This window comes from Sitodiplosis mosellana, unplaced genomic scaffold, assembly GCF_009176505.1.
Source record: "Sitodiplosis mosellana isolate CC-2019 unplaced genomic scaffold, AAFC_SMos_1.0 Smas_scaffold_3, whole genome shotgun sequence".
Lineage (NCBI taxonomy): Eukaryota > Metazoa > Arthropoda > Insecta > Diptera > Cecidomyiidae > Sitodiplosis > Sitodiplosis mosellana.
The window spans coordinates 6,414,488-6,430,555 of NW_022595246.1; the positions used below are offsets into that span (position 1 = coordinate 6,414,488).

At 37.3% G+C, this 16,068-nt stretch overlaps 1 protein-coding gene across 1 annotated transcript in view; it reads left to right on the forward strand.

Annotated features, from left to right (window-relative positions):
- Window positions 1–16,068, forward strand: part of LOC129565778 (serine/threonine-protein kinase Smg1) — a 70,360-nt gene that overhangs the window by 43,337 nt on the left and 10,955 nt on the right. The gene's annotated exons all lie outside the window — the stretch shown is intronic.

Sequence of the window (16,068 nt, forward strand, 5' to 3'; positions counted from 1 at the left end):
GTTTTCCACTCAGTTTGTGATTCGTTCGAAATTTGAAATAACGGTTTTTGTTATGCGTACCATCGGATGCGCAGTATCCGTTGCCACTATACGTTTGAGTGGAAATTCAAATTTGAATTTTACTCAAACGCTTTTCTTTCGGTTATTATCCATTTATTACCGTAATAATATGCATTGTTATTGTTCTTCTAAGTGCATAGCAAATAACCATCACATCGTGCACAATGGGTATATTATTCATGCCAACTTATTCTCGATGAGGCTAGCGAGCTAGTGTACAAAACAAAAACTTGTCACTCAACACCAGGGACCAATGGGATAGAGACAAAAAACACCAAACACTTAATATCATTTGCATTTGGAATCTCGAAAGATTCTGCACCGAATTATGTGGATGCACGTTTTTTTAAATGCATTTTTCGGTTGCAATTTGACACGAAAACCCATGTTCGAATCGCATGTCCGTTTGTTGAATGAAACACAGAGCTTGTGTGCAAGCATTCAATGCAACAAAAATGCCATCCATAGCCATTTGCTTTTATTTCGAAAACTTTCAACGGAAATGTATGTTTGCATTGACATTACGAATGGAATAAATTGAAAAAAAGGATAGAATAAAAAATTTCGCAATTTTAATCCATACAATCGATTTCAATCGATGTAATAATTGAGGGTTTTTTTTTCTTTCATTTTTTGTCGATACCGAATTTTTTTCGGATCATTATTGGATTTGTCTGTTGTCGCGTGTGTATCCTTTCACTTTTTTCTCAGTCTTTCTCTCGCAATTCATGCGAATGTTATTCACCCCATGCCGTGGATATTTGTCGATGATCTCGTTTCATTTTTAAGCAACATTTTTGGGGGAATGCAACCAGAAGAGGGATAAAATATGGTAGCACCACACTTGAGAAGCACACATATTCAAGTGGTGGTTGGAAACGATTCGATATGCGAAAACAAAAGCACAACCAATTCGGCGACAGCATATATAATTTGAAGATGACAGAAAAAAAAACACACACACACTGCAACATAAAACAGTGAAATGCGCCACCCACCGCCACAACAGTGTTACGGCTCATTGCATTTTCCAATAGATACCAAGTAGATGCAGTGGGTATATCGTGTCGCAAATCAAATGGGAAAAACTTTTACACTACTTTTCGCAATTGCAAATAAGTAGCGTTCGGAACGACGGGAAGACATTCATGTATTTGTTTATGTTGGTATAAATTTTGACATTTAGCTGTAATAGCAACAAGAAAATCCATTTCACGTTCTCCGAAAGGAATTTCTTGTATTTTCTTATGAAACAAAAAGAAGGGAATCTCTTAGCGCTTGGTAAAATAGTGTAAATGAATTTTGCGCATGCAAAATATGCATTGATAGTTTTCCGCTCACAACGCAACAGCGTACGTGTGGGACGGAAAAAGAGCGAAAGAAAAACGGAGAAAAAAAGTGATTTGAACTCGTGTGCTGAATATGAATTATGTGTCGTTATATAAAAACAAAGCAATGATTACGATAAGTTTGTCTGCCGTTCAGTTGACAATATTTTCGCTAGTCTCCGGCGGTTGGATTTTTATTCATCGCCAAATGGATATTCAAATTAGTTTTTTTTTCTCACTGGCTATGTTTATCCAGCGATGACGTGCTTGTATAACAGCAGCACGTGTGCCACGATGTGCGGCCATGAACATCATATACCATCGCCAAAGAATGGCTTTTATTATCACTCTCACTACTTCCTGCCACGTTACCATCATCATCATTGTAGTTGTCGTCGTCGTCGTCTTTGTTGTTGCTACTGGCGTTTTGTGCATAAAAACGTTGTGAACGGCGTGTACATTTTTTACAAAATCGAAAATAAACCACGAAGTAATAAACTGATTATAAAAGTGAGCATATCGCCACAAAACACGTGCCTGATAAATGCCAGAGAGAAACAAACAAAGACCATGCTCAAACCACAAATACAGTCATAATTGTTCAACTTTATCGCACCGTATTCCCTACAAATAGCTTTTTATCCATTCGTTTGCGCGAGTTCTTGATTGACTTTGACTAATGCATAAACGTTGAACGGAAAATTCAATTAGCCATTTATGTACGCGTGTGTGTGTGTGTGTATGATAACGTTGCTCGCGAGTGAAACGAATGGATTGAATGTTTAAAATAAACAGGCAACGAACGATATCATTCCTTGATTCCTTTATTGCTTCATTCATTTTTTGCATTCATGTCCCATGGCGACTATCACTGTTGGTCTACTCTTTGGCGTGGCATGAAAAGCATTCCATTGGCTAGCGTTTTGAGTTATTTTCAAACATGAAAAGCAACTTCCGACTATTTACACAAACGAAAAAGCAAAAAATGCGGCGATTTATTCCAAGTATAAATTAGATTATCAAGAGCTATCACGAACGAACTATCGTCTCGACGTCGATTGTAAAACAGTAGCAATATAATTTACCGGTTCATAACTTTATTAATTCTCAGACTTTTTTTTTCTCTTTTTCTCGCTTTTGAAATGGCTCATAATTTTCCAGTTGGTTTTATGCTTCGCAGCAACATGAATATTGTTCATTTCGTTTTTTTTTCTCTTCATTTCGAACATTTCCAATGAATCATAGTGAAAAAAAAGTAGATTGGTAACGAAGCCAGAGTGTACATATCGAGAATGAGTGAGCAAGCGGAGACACGTTCTTCTAACTACATCCAAAATAACATCGTAAATCAGATAAGGCAGAGGGATATTCAACTCTGTATGGAATTCTCTCAATACACGTGCGTAAAATTTTCGATGTGCTTTCAAAATCATGTGCTTCATGCAGTGAACGATTGGCGACGATGGACTGAGCGAGTAAAAATGATCGCAATTTTGAATTTATTGACTTTCATTATAAAGACATTTAACCCACAACAACGTTTTATTGTTCTCTTCAAATCTCAAAAGTTGTTGAATTAAGCGGTTAAACCGGCTCAATGCGATTTCCGTTAAGCGCCCATGCCATTTTACCAAATGCCGTTTGGCATGAATGCTTATGTCTATAGTCCGTCGATTTGTGTTATAAGCCGCACTGTGACACGCACGGGCGCCGCTACAAGCTTGGATTTTAATTTGATTGCCGCTTTTTTTATGAGGTTTTGTAACATAAAATTGGTTTCGTAAAGCTTTCGAAAAAACGGATATTACTACAAACAACTGTGTAATTACCGTTCTAAAGCTTGCCCATTTTTACGCTAATACTCAATTTCATTTTAGTATCTCTTTCGTTCGTCTACATTCGTTTGTATTTTATTATTCATGTAGCGAAAGAGAAAAAAGCGTGTAAGGCTGTGTGTGCGGGTGTTTGTATGTTCCGGTTATGAAAATGCTGATATTACGCTGATTTCGTTGTGTGTATTTTCTTTTTTTTCTTCTTCTCACCGATTGAACTCAAGCGTGAACGCAAAACAAATAGATAATAGGGAACCGAGGTTCTTGAACTTTAGCGGAACGAAATGTCTCTTTTGTTATTTTTCATTCAGTTGTAGCCATGCCATTTCACACAGATACATACATGAACGAGGTGGTGGTTGTTCCTAATTTTGCGTGTGTCAACGTTTTCACTTTCATTGTTGGATTGTGTCGTTGAATTCTCTTGAGGTTATGCTGCAACGCGTTTTTTGGCATTTTATCAAGTCGTATATATGATGGATATACTACATATTTTGCCCTCAATCCACGGAATCTGTGTAGTCAGGCATGCAGTTCACAACCTAACCTGTAAAACCTAATTCGTTTTCAAAACCCCACAAGACGAATCATCCGGACGCGAGTAGTGTCTTCATCACGCCGTCACTTTTTCATGATGCTTTCGCACACATACGCACACATCCTTTCTCACTCATTCTCTCCTCCACATCTCTTCAGCGTTTCACGACTTGTCATAACTATTTAGTTCCTTGGCTGTGAACGAACGAGGCTTCCAATATGACAGGCATTAACTTATCTGCCATCTCGAATATGCGTCAGAGAATGAGATATATATCGGAAGCAAGGGACCTAAAGTTATGATTATGCAATTTTATTTGATAGTTATACGACACATGAAACAAAAGATAACGACATTAAATTATTATTATTCAGTGAAGTATCCATTTTGCATGGATTCAGTGAATTGGATTTTTTGGGGCGGCTTCATATTCTCCTTTTATCCACATGGTGTTAATGCCTCTTTTTTACAGAATATAATCATTTGCAAACGAGGCTAGTAATCCGATGATTTGAAACGACGCACCGAAGAACATGTTACAGTATAAAAAAAACATCCCCAAAAACAAAACAGTTCGAGTATCCATTTGACTGTATTGGGAGATTTGGTTTATTCCATGTTTTATTGTTCATTACATAATTTCAATGGGACCATAAAAATGAAGCGACCAAATCTAAAGTGTTGATTTGTTGTTGTTTTTTTTCGGAGGGTTCTTCACATTTCACAAATGGAATGTACCGCTGTTGCTGTATGGATATAGTATTTTATTAGTTGCGAAAATGCCATCGATTTTTGAAGTTTGTTACTGTATGCGCACAATGGATATATATCGATCTACATTCATAACACTAGCTACTCCAAGCTATTTGAGCTACTCTCACTGTGTATCCTATCCACTATTACGCTGACAAAGACTCACTTTCGGTAGTGAAAGCGATGAAAGTGAAATGAAAGCCAAGAAGATGTAACAGAAGAAAAAGCAGCGAATGAAAGAAGAAGAAGAAAATTGCCGATGAGGTTTTTGAACTTTCGCTAACAAGTGCTACAACGCTACTGTGTCGGTTTGAAAAGGGACAAACACGATTTATACGCGGCGTCGTCTTGTATGATCGTCGCAAGTAAAATGCTCTTTTATGGATGTGAATTTTATACAAATCGAAAACTCTTCAACATCGACTCGAACCAAGGGAATACTAAACGGGCACCACCGACATCACCGCCGCCGCCGTCGCCACCACCACCACCACTGAATCTGGTCTAAAACTCCAAAAAGTGAAGAGAAAAAAGCCGACTCACGTCATGTTTTAATCGGGTCACAAAAATTTTATTATACAATACGTTAATGTACATGACGATGAAATGTTTACCTTAAATATTTGGGTCGGATTTGGCACACGCCTCTCGTGAGGCCCAAAGTGTTGATGCCAACCGATGAAAAATGGTTTAACTTTGATTTGCTGTGCATGTCTAAGCGTCATCAGGTTTAGCAAAATAAAATGTTGGCCAAAGTGTCTCGAATTTCTAAAACACATATTTTTGTTCTTCATCCGAAAATTGAGGAATTTACTACGTGCAAGAAAAAGTATCTTCATGAAACAACCAAAAACGTATTTTGTTAGAGTAATATCGTCCGTGACATCGAAAGGTCATACGAAATTCATAACGCGACAATGGGAATGTCATAAAAAAAATTGAATCAAACATACATCCAAGAATACATTATTCAGATACCACCGAAAAGCTGAGCGAAAAAAACGCACCGAACGCAAGATCTGCGTAACGAAGAAAAAAAAGACGGAATAATTTCGGTCAATGTGTGATTTTTATACGCACGCATCGAAAATGCATAGCATAATCGTAAGATCAAGAGATGGTAATGTTTCGACGCAAAAAACACGAAATTTTATCGTTATGATAAATATGGTGGCGCACCAGATGATGACTAGAAAAATAATTTCGATTGTCGCTGCCTAAGCGAAGCGGGTGCATGAAAAAAAAGAAAAACTAAAGCATAAACAAAAAAAAGTGTCGTCGAAACCACGCTGTTTATTGTCAGTGCTGTAAATCTCTTCGTTGGCCAGACTTTTTACGGCTTGTGTGTACTCGCTCCGCATGTTGCGTAGAAAAAGTTTCGCAACAAAACAAAGACACTTGATGCCAATATAAAGTAGCCGAGGAGCAGAGATTTGTGATGAAATGGCTTGAATCGCATAATAAATCTTATTTCCCCGTATCGATTTTCCCACTTTTTCACTACGTTTTAATCGCCGATTTTTTGTTGTTTTTTTGTTTGAGGTTAACGAACTTACATAACCCATATAATAAATAGTTGCATGTAACAGCGTGCTGCCTGTTTATTGCGTCGTGTTTTTTTCTGTTGCTCTTTTTCAATCTCGGATGAACTCTCTTGTGCTCGCTCGTTCATTGCTTGTTAAATTTAGTACCTTTAGAAATCGTTTCTGTATACATGTTATACAAAGTCCTGTGTTTTGTAACATACAAAACTATGGAACCAATTTAAAATGAAATCACAAGACAAAGACCTGCTGAAGCCATGGGATTCAGCATACAAATTGCCCTTTGTCGTGTTCACAATTTTCAATGGCATTCTTATTGGATAAATTCAAAAATGTATTACCTTTTCATTCTCCGAGCATCACAATGTATACCAACTTATGCAATGGACAACAATACGTAGCATCAAATGTTGCCGATTCAACAAACTCTGAGTCGGAATATACGGCATATAATAAAATCTTGCAACGAATTACAATCCATGATTATAACGACATATTCATGCTATTCGTCGAATTTGAAGAGAAAAATAAAAACCAAACAAAAGTAACTACGTAGATTTGCAGAAATAAAAAAAAATAAGTGGATGTCGTCGGTCTGAGTCTCCTTTCAATATCGATTTATATAAATTAAAAAACCCCATTCAACACAAATAAACGCACTCTCTCTCTCTCCATCGGTCGCTTTCCCATTCATTATCCTGCATTGAAAGGATGGACATAACCGCTTCAAATGTATTTCCACAGATGCATCAGCCCGACATTTGAATTAAATAACAGTTTCGATGTTGTTTTCTCGACGATTTCCATATTTTTTTATCCAAACCGTCTTTGTTTCTCCAAAAATAGCAATAATTATTTGCAAACTGAATGGCTGTGTGTCATTCTATTGCGCGCTTCGCATAAAGACATTATCTTGACTGTTTATTGTATAACACAAATATTTGGCGCAACTAAAAAAAGGTTCAATACTAATTATTTCATGCAACTTTTCGTTTACAGCAAAAAGAGGAGAAGAAGCAACCGCGCGCGTCCAATTAAAGTAGATGCGAAAATTTTACTATGCGAACATTGTTATATCAACAGATGATTAAGTGGACTTTCTTGCAAATATGATTTGACTCAAGTTGCGCGATTTTATCGTTCGTATTTTTTCATCATGGCCAATTGTATAACTCAATTGAAGTTACCATAAGTCCTTTTTCTTGTGTTTTACGTTCGACCTTCGGGTGCCAAAAAAAATATGTTCCAGTGGTTCGACGCGTTGCGTCCGATGATTCATGTAACCCTGACAAAAGGAAGCTGCTCGCAATGAGCGAGGGAGAGAGTCTGTATAAGTGCGACCAAAGCAAATCGATTTCTGTCCATTTAATCAGCACTCATAATCGAATGCCGTCTTGTAACTGATATTTTGCTATGCGTTCCATTGTGTTTTTATTTTTTTTTTTGTTTACCAGTTGATATAATTAGAACAACAAAACAAAACAAATAAAATCCTTCCTGAGTCTCTCCGGCAAATGTAACTTTTTAAGGTGTTGTTTACAAAGTGATTTGCAGATCGTGAAATAACTTCAATATGGAGTACACGCACATCGTTCTGATAAACACACACTGGGTAGTCATAGTACTTTGGTTCATTTCATATTTCGAATCGTATCTATTCCCACGTGCCTGACGGGTGACTCACCCAATGTTTGTTCAGACCAGTTGTGAATCATTCGGAAATATTGAATGTTTTCATTATACACAGGCCATCCAATCCATTTCTAGAAAGCCCATTAAACCGGGCAGATTATTCGGAGCTACTATACATTAAAAATTTTCCGCTTTTGAAAAAATCACTCAGTACTAATTCCAATCGGGCATTTGATGTAATTTATTCCATTGAAATGGCATTTGAAATTAGATGAAATGATTTTCCGAATAAATGGGACGCCATGCATTTTCAATCACATGACCTGAATAACATGTGAGTCATTGCTCATTTGACCCATTGATGCTCAAGCGTTCAAAGAAATCATTTGTTCAACACATGCACACACATTTTTACTGTTGTTATTCCGTTTGAATGCGCCAACATCATATCAACACTGACCGAAATATTATTATTCATTCGTTCTCAGTTCATATCATCTAATATTGTCTTTGCACATTTGATGAGACTACTTGGAAATGGTTCACGTCATATCACATTCGAAGAAAAATAAGTGAAGATCTTCTTCGTGGGATTTTAGTCGGCGTGCACATCAACCATAATGACAATCATTTCTGGCTCATAAATAGATCTCATTGAGCTACATCATTTACAACTTCATGGAACAAAAGCTAATGCTCGCTCATTATTTGCATGGTGAACGAATAATGAGCACCAGTTTATTTAGTTCGTGTAACAAGAATGAAGCGGAGAAAATTGTATTTTTCGTTCATTTTCCGACAATGTTTTAAATGGAAAGGTGAAAGGAGAATAACACGCGCCATACACTTGAATGCTTCATATGGCAATCATATCAAACCGCAATATAAAACTAAGTATGGGCTATCACATAACAAACAACTTTGATCTGTCTTTCGAGGGAAATGAATCAAGCAATCAAGCCACAATTCAATCCCTGTATTTTTATCTACCATGTTAAAACGGTGGATTTAGTGGGCAGTTTTATTGGTTTTGATCTGAAAACATTCGCATACCATTTTATTAGCACCTATTGTTATGGGTTATTCGGGGAGTTTCCTTTATTCGTGCCGTCAAAACACAATACGCTTGAATGATTTGCTTTTGCATCGTATAAAACTCGTCTGGGATGTGCATGAAAAAATAAGAATGTTTATATTCTTGAAATCAACATTCATTTCGAATGAATTTCATACTGGCCGAGCATTTACGATGCGTAAAAGTGCTGACATCACAAAGGATAAAGAAATTGCACACCATTTTTATTCAATATAAATGAAAAATTGCACGCATTTATTCCTCCTTTTTCGGTAGCAGCGCACACATTTATGTAGCTGCAGAGCGATTTTTCATCATCATTTTAACCGAAGAAACGGAGATTGGATTGCCACGCGCGCAACAGACACTTTACGATGGCATTCGTTTTCATGTAATGTGCATGGGTTAAAATGAGCAGCAAATACACTCGAATCGATATAAAACATTTTCACTTTGCTTTTATTGCATAAAACATCGAATGTGTACCATACAAAACGATTCGGAAGCGAAATGTAAACAAAAATTAGAGGATTTCTGCATCTTTTGTGTGTTAGAATGTTAGTCGACTTTGAATCGGTATCAAACCGATAAATCGATATTTTGAACAGTATGTTAGCTGTAAGGCAAGAGCGACACCACGTTAACATACGAAATGAATGCTCATATGTGCGATGAAGAGAGAGAGTGTGAGAAAGATGCCTACGGCGTGTGGATTATACCACGTGCCAACTTACACACAACGATCCAAACACACTAAAAGCAACGTTGACATGTAAATCCATGTCATTTTTACGCCAGCTTCGGTATCCCACTTTTTCGGGTTACATTTACACATATGCCGCACTCCAAGTATGAAACAGACGATATGCGAGTGGAAATGTCACTACACAGTGTGTAGTACACACGCCTGAAACGTATTCGAAACAGGAACGGAGTCAGCGTGGCTCAGTGTTGTACATTATTAAACCGGATTTGTGGAAACGACAAAAAGAAAAGCAGGCTGTTTCTATTCAATCATGACCTATCATTCTATCCATTGTATTGCCTTTTTTTATTTGGCCCAAGATAAAGTGAGCTATAGAGATAAAAGTAAAGAAAAATATTCACCCAATTTGTTGCACGCTTCTTTTACAAGGCAAATCCAATATTATGAAGGACTCAAGATGAAAAGGGAAATGTTGAAAGAATACACGAAGGAAAAACCCTATCGTTCTTTTTTTTCTCAAAAAGACAAAGACGACACGTCGTATAACCAACCACTGCTCTTTTTTTAACCATACGCCCATTTTGAATTTCAAAACTTTTCGCAGAATTTATGAGCCAGTGAGCCATGTATCCGACAATTCTTGTGTCTATGCAATAAACCAGAGTTGAATGCCACTCATCCGACTTGTAAGAAAGAGATTTGAATTGTTTGCTCCTTGTCGTAGTCGTATACATCCTAATCGTGTCCGCTTTGAAGAAAAAAAATAATCGCCGAGTGATTTTTCAGTGTCACGGTTTCGTATAACCAGCCAACGCATCTATGTTTGTATGATGGATTTAAAACGAAACGCAAGCAACACTGATCCATATTGGCACTTTGAGTGGTGAATCGAAAGTCCCCCAAGAATTGCCACATAAAAGAGAGAAAAACCACTGAATCATATCAGATTTACAGAGAAGAAGCATCCTTTTTGAGATAAGATATTGATACTTGAGCATATTGACGGAAATTTATTCTATTTTTTGTGTGTTGGTAATGCATACATTTTTTGACAGAGAAACACACAACCAATAATTTGGTAAAGCCAATGAAAATTCATCAGCAAAATGAATCAGATCAGAGAAAAAGAGTCATTGATAACAACGACGAGAAAATAACTCAAGAAAACAGATGAATTCATCAAAATCACAATAAAAGTCTCGTATCTTCTCCAATTCAATGAAAAACCAATCTAATTTGTGCCAGCCAAAGCACATACCAACCGTGTTTCCATCGAATAGGAAACACCACACTTCTTAGGATCAAAAGAACGCGGTGACGACAATACGGTTCGATGGAACGATGACTATGTAGTCATCGAAAATTAGAGATAGAAAACATCGCCCAAAGATAATACGCAATAAACAAGCGAATCATATTGACTACATGCCTCATAACGTATATCATAAAACATTTTGACTGCAGTCGAAATGATTTAAAGTATGGATGTGGTCTTGGCATTGCAGTGCAGTGCACATTTCAAAAGGAATTTGCCCAGTTCATAAGATTCAAAGACATATTTTGAATTGAAGTCGAATTTTGCAATGTGTCGATGAATTTCTCTTTCTCTCTTGTTCTCTCGCTCCCCCTCTCTCTCCCTCTCCCTTTGTCTGCGATGCTCTGGATTGTACACGAGATATTGGCGATAAATCAAACGGAATGTGTGTATGCATGTGAACGTTGTTGTTGCCTTTGCGAATGCAGGACAAAAACTCACTCGTCGATGCTAAAAATTATGGTGCTCGATAATAAATGGTTTTCTGCGTGTGTGTCTGGCGTAGTAGCATCGAGAAGCACAAAATCACATATATGAAGCAATGTATTGTAAGAACACTTAAAATGACTACAATTTCATTGGCAATTCAAGTGGCACAGCCATATGTGAGTGCAAGCACGATTCCTATTGAAGGACCGACAATTTTATTGTCTTGTTCTATATACATTATTCTATCGCCGTAAACGGTGTGTGTGTGAGGATGTTCATCGTCAAACGTTTTTCAGTCTCTTTGTGTGTATGTTGTTCGTCGCATTTTGTCGAAGTAACCGAATTGAATTGATTCGATGCGTGCATGAAATGTGCTCTTTTGCGAATACGTTCGCCATCGCAGCATGCTGAAAATGGATAGCTCATCTGGGAGAAGCGCAAAAACATCGACATAAATTGCTCAATGTTAACAATTTGCCATCGAATTCGGGTGCTTTTTTCGGTGTGTTTGCCCTCGTCCAACATGCTTTTAATTACAAACCAGTTGTAAATTGATAATGCTATCAAGTTTATAAATTAATCGTAGTGAGATATCAAAAGCACTGGAGAAAAGCAAAAAAGAGGAATATCAACCGTTTCTGTATCCTTGGCACGAGCGCTCGTTTTTCGCCATCATCAATCATTCGATATATATATATATTATTATTGGCAAAAAGACGCTTCAATTCGAATTGTGTGTAATGTATACACATGTTCACAATATGCGAACGAATGAACGAACGAACACAGAGAAAAAACAACACCTTTTTTACTGTCATAAGAGGAAAATATTTGCTCAAGCACTAAAACGGATGCTCCATCAAAAATGGCTGCTGACCCAATTTCGTAGTGAGCGGAATTTCTCAAAATTCAAATGTGTGGCCATGAATTATATGTGGAACACAAACAGAAAAGAAGAAAAAAGAACAGCATACGTTGAATAGAATTAGTACTATAGAATTAGCACATCGCTGAAAAGACCTACTTAACGGCGTGTGTAATACACGTTAAGTTAACGCAAATTATGTTGTTGTTGTTTTTTTCTTCACTTCTACTTATTATTCTCTCAAGCGATAAAAATTCAATGTACCGCGAGCGATGTCGAACACGCTTCCTTCGTGCGGTAGATTCATCCGATTACGTGTAAATCATCGTGTTTTTTTAGATTCATGAGCCATTTCCATCGTTTTGAGCCGCCGCTGAAATTGATGACTTTTTTATCATTATCAGGCGTGTGTATGATGACACAGAAGAGCCGCATTGGGGGCACAAAACAAGCCATCTACCTACTTGACGAGAGTACTTCAGAGCTCTCGATGAAGTACTATTGATCGAAACAACACAACTCATAACACACATAATTTCGTCCCCATTATGGCACACATATATACAGCTGCTTTGCATAACGACACTGAACTATTTATTAAAATATTTGGAGCATAACTTTCCCTTTTTTGCTATGTCACTCACTCGCATTTTTCTCTTTCTCTAGTCGGGTCATTGGAAATACCTTTCGAAAAAGGGACAAAGTCAGATCGTTTATGTAAATAGGATTGAGTCAATAGAAAAAAAAACCATGTTTAATCTCAATATACCAAGCGCTGTGCCAAAGACATTGTTTTGATGAATGTTAATGCTAATGGGATTACACATCGGAAAGGACTTTGCGAAAAATTATTCAACGTCTGACCATTCGCAAAACCAATTATAGATTTATGGTGTAATGTTGATGTGTGTTAGATTATCGTTGACCCCATCCGATGGCCGTATCATCTTTATCAAGCTTGATGGTGTTGTAGGTCAGGCGAGTGAGGCAACAAACTTTCATTTCGCAGCAAATGGTGAACAACAATCAGTTTATGGGCTATAAATCGCTGCAGTTCATGGCCTAGGAAAACATAAAGTTCATTCACCTTATCTGCGCATCATTATCTGCATGGTTTGGCAACAATTTGTTCAAAGTTTCGCAAATCTCCAACGCATTCGCAAAAATGCAAATCGAGCAAAATAATTTATTGCCTACGCGTAATTTGTCGACGAACAATCGCTCGTTATAAAGTAAAAGTTAGCAAAAATAAAGCCGTACAAAATGCGGATGCGTTCTTCTTTTATTTTATGAATCATATTTATAACTGTTCGTTTTAATGTGTTAACAACGCAAAATAAATCATCATTATGCGCACGCAAAAATCACATCAGCTCCACACTCACATCACGATAGCAACCACAATGAGCAGAATGAACAGTGCAAAATTGCAAAATACCCAACAAACTGCTTGTTGACGATTGTAATTTCAACGGAAAATTGCTTCATTTGTTTTTTCCAAGCGATAGCTTTTGACATGCACAACAAAAAAAAAACTCTTCCTTTCAAAATAGCACAGAGAAGAGGCTGAGTCTTACGCATTGTAGCCCTCTCTCTCTCCCTCTCGCTCTCTCTCAAAAGATCTATAGCTTGCCATTGTCTATGAAATGTTGATGTGCGAGCTGCGGAAATGTTCGGCGACAGTAAACACCATAAAACATGCCACAAGCGAAAGAGAGAAGTTTTTATCATGAGAAGCTTTGTGTCTAATAAAAGGTCTTGTGTCTCAACCATCAACCCGGCTCAAAAATGGATTTTAGCTTTTTGGTTTGCCACTGTTTTGTTCGCCGGTATATCGATATTCAAAGAGATCGCCGAAACGTATACAAAGATGAGCCAGGCGTGCGTCGGTGCATAAGAAATGTTTGAATAGCGAAAATCTTCTAGGCCATTGAGAAAATCACTGACAAGTCATTATTCACGATAATAAATTCCTTTAGCATCGAGCCAATCTCATTCATACGGTTGTTGTACTCTCCATTGCTACAAGCAATTTTTTCCTCTCTACTTCGGTGGACCGAAATGGGAGTGTGTTGGTAAGCTTCGCTTCATGTCAGAGGAAGTTGAAATTGATAAATATATGGGATTTTTCGTTAGCCTCTCCCCGTTGACTTCAGCAACCACGGAAGCAAGAAAGTGTAATTGAACCGTACGCCAGGACATTGACCTGAAGAAGCTGTATTCACTCAGTTCAAGAACAAAAAAAAGAACTGCCATCGATAAGGATAATGCCTCAATTTGTAATAAGAGTGTATTTTTGTGGTACATTAGCTTCGGGAATGAATTGATTGCTTTCACTCCAATGGCTAGTCGACCAAATTAGCGAATCTATTAATAATTCAATTCTGTACACGAAAAATCAATTGGCCCGTGGCCATTTTCATTGTATTTTTCGCTCTTTTCGTCCAATTGAAACCGACTAACAATTCAATTGAAGTGAAAACTCTCTAATTAGTTCCTTTTTTTCTCTTAGCCATTTGAAACGTTCGAAATAAACTTTCGTGCAAAATCTGAGCATTTTGCCACCAAAACCATTGGACCGTTGAATACCCTGTGTAAAAATAAAGAATGAATGATATTGTACACAAACAAAAAGCTGTGCATAGAGTTCAAATTTGATTCCATTATGAATTGATTATTCAATTAATATTAAATTCGTTCAAGCAGCACGATCGACTATTGCTTCGTACATTATCGCAGCAGCCAGCGAAAAAAATGGTGTTGTTTAAGTTTTCAAAAACCAATGGACGTTCACTCTCACTCTCACTCTCCTCGTCTCTCTCTCACTTGAACAAACTGTTCGCAAGAACATCAGCAACTAGCCTCGCAGCATGAAATGGAGAAAAACACCAGCATGTTTCGTTGATGTTACATCAAGCGGTGAGAACAATACACACGCTCGCTCACTCGCTCGCACGCTCCATACCACTCACATAGTGACTAAATAATTCAGAGTCCTGCATGAATCTCAATTCATTTGCAACATTTCATCGTTCAGCTAATTAATTTTTCACTTGTTTTCATAAACGTGGATAGCACCAAACGCGCGCTAAGTGGAATGTCTGGCATTGTTTGTGCAAGCACAGAAAAAAAAGTATCATACTTGACTTTGTGTTAACAAGCGCACTGAAAATCAAATAATTTTCAGTGAATTAACGTTGGTCGATTCGGGCATACGCTCGGCGAATGTTTTGCTGTTTTATTCATCAAATCTTTTTGTTATTCACATTGAAATTTGCATTCGTGAAACTCGCATGAATCAATAGCTGAGCAAAGAAATTGATGCTTTTCGCGACAAACTTAGCGAATTCATTACAGCAACTCGATGTCGAATTCGAACTAGAATCGTAATCCACCCAGTCATGATTTGAATATTTCTCTTCGTCAATAATTCATCACATACAAATCTGTGTATTGTCTGGATGTGTTTTTGTGCCATTTGTGTTGGCATCGAGAATATTTGACTGTTGCCAATGGAGAATCAAAGCAATTTATTCTTGGATATATGCAAGTCACAAAGGAAAATTGTTGTTCTAAAATTAATTCAATATGATGATTTTTTTTCGATGTCTCCGATTTCTGCGTAAAAGTATCTTTTTCCATACACTTCAACGCATAATATATTTTACGGTAAGGAAGTCAAATGCATCATGATGCGCGCAATTCGTTTTTTTGCTACATATAATGAAATTGACCCAGAAAATTCTTGAGAGTGTTTTTAAATGGAATCAACTTCATTTTTCAACCTACCTTCAAAGCAGATTAATAATCAACCGTTTATGGAACAAGGCTGGAAGTTTCGTGTGCCATTTTTTTTAATCGTTTCGAATCACACTCGATGTTTCATCTGAAAGCACCAATTTTCTTAATAACATCAAGGAATTTCCGGCGAAAAAGAGATTCATTTGAAAAATGAACAGCCAGTCAGCCACTCGTCGTGTTTGTTTCAAAA